Source organism: Anneissia japonica, unplaced genomic scaffold, assembly GCF_011630105.1.
Source record: "Anneissia japonica isolate Jap-2015-1 unplaced genomic scaffold, ASM1163010v1 scaffold16577_len186930_cov114, whole genome shotgun sequence".
Lineage (NCBI taxonomy): Eukaryota > Metazoa > Echinodermata > Crinoidea > Comatulida > Comatulidae > Anneissia > Anneissia japonica.
In genome coordinates this window covers 19,248-24,645 of record NW_022698635.1, presented here as the reverse complement: position 1 = coordinate 24,645, position 5,398 = coordinate 19,248, and the positions used below count along the sequence as shown (strand labels likewise).

At 33.0% G+C, this 5,398-nt stretch overlaps 1 protein-coding gene across 2 annotated transcripts in view; it reads right to left on the bottom strand.

The window, feature by feature from the left end:
* Nucleotides 1-1,591: 1,591 nt before the first annotated feature.
* The window catches only part of LOC117102724 (adhesion G protein-coupled receptor L3-like), a 12,853-nt gene continuing 9,046 nt past the window's right edge, over nt 1,592-5,398 (bottom strand). For both annotated transcript variants that reach the window (XR_004444465.1, XR_004444466.1), the window contains 3 exons: nt 4,618-4,820; nt 3,495-3,803; nt 1,592-3,160 (listed from right to left, as the gene is read on the bottom strand). The gene's annotated coding sequence lies outside the window, so the exon portion shown is untranslated. The remainder of the gene's footprint in view (nt 3,161-3,494; nt 3,804-4,617; nt 4,821-5,398) is intronic.

Sequence of the window (5,398 nt, the reverse complement as noted above, 5' to 3'; positions counted from 1 at the left end):
TCGGACAACTTAGCTCCCCCAGAAAATATATCCTAGAGCCGCCACTGGTAATGCATTGGGACTATGATAGGCTAGACTATTTGGACTTTTCTTCTTCCATTTGATTTCAGAGGTCAAAAACATTTTCCAATTTTTTTTTTTCAGTCATATAATGGGTGTAGACTAGTTTTTTTAAGAACATTTTGCTGGAAAAGAATTTTGGATACGACGCCCCGTTATGGAGTGATTTTTTAATAACATGATGTCAGAAAATCAGCCCAAAAGCTTATCTTATTTCTGTTGGTTACGCACCGCTGATTTGCAATGTTTGTCATTACTTCAAGATGTCTACTGTTTCGTGGACAAGGCCTTCTAAATAGGCTAGCCCTAGTACTATTTATAATATTATTATTTATACCCACGGCTTACCTGATCCATGCATTGCTGCTAGGCCGCTACTATAATACTTGGCACAGGCCTTCGTTCAAAGCCTAAACCTGCTGAGTCTCATCATTGGCTGGAGTATACTTGTAAACGCTAGCATTTCAAAAAGTTCAAATTTTTCCAACTTATTTTCAAAACACCCTGGAAATTTGTTTTCAAGAAATTCATCGACGTTCTTCAGCAGTGTATCAAATGTTTGATCATCAAACTGCAGCCGCTCAAGTCGACCAGTACTTAGGAGGGTCGCAGTTCAAAACGACAATAAACCAATAAATTAAAAGAAAAAAAAATTGTTTTTGTCTGTATTTTACAGTTTTATTTATTTGAACGTTCACTGATTTATTAGTGTTTATTCAATTTGTATTTTGTGATATTGTTATTAGGCCTATTTTTATTTAATTCTTATTATTATTACTACTACAGTACTGTACTGTTTTATTATTATTATTTTTAATTAATGTCATTATCATCATTTTGTTTGTATTTTAAAGTTTAATTTATTTGAATGTTTTCTGCTTTTATATTGTGTTTCGCCCAATATTATTATTATTTTTTTGGTTTAATTCTGTTTGGACCCACTACCATTCTGGATAAAAAATGTTATATATAGTGTGAGAATATGGATTGCAAAGCTTACATTGGCCTATATTAGCTGCCATGGCCAGTGGAAGGGCTTTTACAGCAGTTCTTCACAAATGTAAATTTTCAGGCACGCTTGCGTTTTTCATCATTGGAAACAATAATTATGTGGTTGGTTACGCTCTATCCAAAGCATCTAATCCAACATTTTATCCATTTCCCCTTAAAAGAAAGCCTGGATTTTATCCTCCTCCTTGTCAGTCATTATAATTCATCACTACCATAGACCAGACCATGGCAGACCAATATTGTAATGAAACTGTATCCAGTCAAAAGAATTATTTTAAAATATTATAAGATCATCATCATCATCAGCTTAATCATCATCACCATCAACAATAGTCACCATCATGTTATTAAATCCTACAGTCGGTGACCCAGATATACTAGCTTTACATGTTGCCCTGCATGCCATCAGGGAAAATCTGGTGTCACCCCTCCATGTAAAAAATGAAATCTTGCATGACTAGCAAAAAGACAACATTTTTTTTTTCAAACTAATGTTGATATTTAATATAATCAAAGACCATCAGTAAAAACATATCATCAGATTTTAGAAACTTAAAATATATTGCATTGAAGCAGTTTTATAGCAAAGTCAGAAAATTATAATTGCAAGTCATTCAAAGCAACATGCTAAACAAATATCAAAATTATAAGATACCAGAAGGGGTATTACCTGTTATACTCATTACTTTAATTTTCAAAAATGTGTATTATTAGCCATTGTTGATTGCTATTTCTTTAAATGTCCCTTAGTCTTAGTATACAAATAATAAATGTTTGTAAGTGGAACGGGAATACTGTAATATTATCATGAGTTAAAAGATTGACTGTTCAACTCGAGGAGGCGGAATAAATAACATTTATTTGCTTTATAACACATCTAAACTAAGTCATGTGATATATCATTAAAGGAATACAACTTTTTTTTTTATGAATGAAGCTTCTTGAAATTAGATATTTTATGAAAAAAAAAATCGACTCTTTTTCCAAATGAAACAGTCAAGGTTCTTTTAAACCCACAAAAGATTGTTAGGTTGAAGTCATATTTTATCCTAAGCTACGTGCAACGGGCAAAAATGGAAAATGTATGGATGGTACTAAATTTCCATTATGAATGACGAAATGGAATAAATAAGCAATGTTAGATTATACGAAATCTATCTAGGTTTGTTATAAAATATGTTAAAGTGTACAAATTATATTTGGATGATATTTATATAACCAAAGGCAATCAGATGAAAAATAATTACCATTCATCAGTTTAAAAACTTCAAATTACGTTTATTTAAACAGTTTCCAGCCAAGGAAGAAAAGATCATTCAAAACATGTTACAGTGTACAGACTACTTTTAGCACTAGTTCTGTACGAACTAACATCAAATGGTCTAGTAGAAGTTGACCGCTGAATAGTACATTCAATTATAGGTTGTTTCAAAACAAAATCGATTGCCCTGACAAACGAAAATTTGTCCTGGTAAGTCACAACATCCCAGCATGTACCTAGGAGCATATCAAGGTGCTGATATCCTGATTCTAATGAGAAACTCTTACGAAAATTGTTAGATTTCGTCAAATCGAAAAGCGCATAATCACGTTCATCAAAGAGTATACTGAACTTCTTAACCAGATACTTTGAAGTAAGTGTTTCTTGAATTTTGTTGTGCAGGTGTTGTCCAGTTCCGAATTTCCTTATGTCTTCTAAATATGAAGCTGGACATCCATTAGAGTTTGCAAGTCGTGTTTCTTCAATCGCGTCAACTTTAAATTTTTCTGCATTACGTTTGGCATCACCGCCCAAGCGTACCTTTGACTTTATCATTGAAGTTAAGGGACACTGAAGGGAACAATTTTCATCACACACATAAGCATCCTTTTTCTCCTTGCATACAAATCATTTTACATATACATCTGAGGGTGTCCATATAATTTCTTGTATACAAACTACAAGGACATCTCGAAAGGTACAAACATCGCCAACAGACAGAAATCCACGCTGGCCGTTTGCAGTCAAAAGTGGCAAACGGTTTTCGCTATCTGAAACACACATTTCTCTAATCGATTTACCATTTGTAGACTGAACTTTCTCTAAATGCTGTAAGAGAAATATATATTCAATAATTATTACATATTATAAATACTCTACATATATTAACCCATGAAACATTATTGCTTTGTACAGAATATAAATGGAGTAACAAAAACAATTAAACCACTGGATTTTTAAAGAAGTAAGAGGTGCTTGAATTTTTCCACAAACTGGAAACAGACAATGTAATTATGAATAAACATTTTCATTGCTACAACAAAAGATATTCACACTTGTTTGAGAGCTGTTAAAAAAACAAAAAAGCAACCCTTTCTGTTAGAGTACAGTATAAATATTAACACAAATTTTACCTTTATTCGAAATTTTGAAAATATCATACCTCACAGTTTACTTGCTGAACAGTTAATTTTGAAGGACGTCCATTACTTCTTTTAAATTTCTTTGAATGATTTCGTTTACTTGGGATGGTTTCACTGGTCGTAGTTGGTGGGATGAAGACTTCACTCTTAACTGATAACAAGGACCTTCAAGCTCAACCACAACAACATCATGCATAGGATCAATCTCCTTAACAGTAACACTTTTTTTGTTTTCCAGCTAAGTAAATGACTGTTTCGTCATCAGCACGCAAGTGCAATTTTCTCACTGCTTTATGTTTCTGTATTTTGCCAGTTCGTTTTACAGATTCCTGAAAATATTGTTGATTTATTAAATTAAACAAAAAAAAAACATTTATAATTAAATACAGGCCTAAAATTAAAAAAAAAAAAAAGAGGGATCAGCGTATGGTAAAAGTTTAAGCTTTGACAAGTCTGGTGTGAAAAGATATGAATGCCATGTGTTTCACCTGCTAACCAGTTTGGCCACAATATAGTTAAAATCCAGAAAATCAAGCAATTAAGTGTTTTTGTTTGTATTAATTATTTATTACAAGATTACACTACAATTACTTCACAAATAAAGGCTTATCATAACAGCTACCAGTGAAAATGTAAAGTTTGTTGAAATTAATATATTTGGACGTACGCTTGTCTTTTGTACAGTATGTTAGTTAATGTTACAGTGCCTGGCCTAGTAGTAGGTTTACTGAAGCTTTGACAAACCCGGTGGTGGATATGGTAAGAATGCCATCTGTTTCGGTTTTTTTAATCTGTTGAGATCCAAAACATTTTTTGCCATGATGTAGTTAATATCCAGAAAATCAAGCAATTTAGGTGTTTTTGTTTGTCTTATTAATTATTAAAGTACACACTACTCTTACTGATGATTCATTCCTGATGATGACATAATTAATGTCGAAATATTGAATCCCGACACGATGGCGTACATTTCGATATTTTGTGTATGTTTACTATCTTATCAAACTAGACGGGAAAATAAACATAGGCCTACTTACTGTAAGCATCTGTAGGCCTAGGGCCTAGATAAACCCTTCTACACTATACGCCTATCAGTACCTTATTCACTAAGAAAACTAGTAGGCCTAGGTCTACATATCCTACCTTTGTTACATTACGAATTTCTGATTCTGACACTTCGTTGTCCCAACGATGACCCCATCCATCAAAGTTCACAGTGTAGTGTTGTTGGCCGTTTAACTGAACTCTCACAACATTCCCCCGACTCCGGTATCCTTCTTCATCGAGAGCTTCACAAGGATCCCCAACTGAGAATTCCACCATACTGTATTCTCAAGTGATGACCACTGACGAATGCAATAAATAAGGCAGTTCAACAAAGTGAAGCCTAGCTAGGTACATCATATATTTGTGAATGCAGGGCGGTAACGTCGCCCAATAAACAATGAATTAATTAATAATTTATTGTCAAAAAATGGCCAATCACAACGAACACTCTCCTTAATTATAGTACTATAATAGCGTAAGTCCACAAATAATTCCATCTTCTTCAATCAAAACTATGTAAAAAAACTAGGCTTAGACCTATCGTCTTACTAGTAGTACTACAGTACATGAACGCATAAAAACGCTATTCTACGAAAGCCTATTCGTGGCACTTAAGTATATAAAATCATCAAAATGTAATCCGAAATTTCGGATCAGTAATCCGTTATTTCGAATTAGTAACTCGTTATTTCGGATTACTAATCCGAAATTTAGAATTAGTAATTCGTTATTTCGAATTAGTAATCTGTTATTTCGGATTACTAATCCGAAATTTCGAATTAAGAGATTCGTTATTTCGAATTAGTAATTCGTTATTTCGGATTACTAATCCGAAATTTCGAATTAGTAATTCGTTATTTCGAGTTAGTAATCCGAA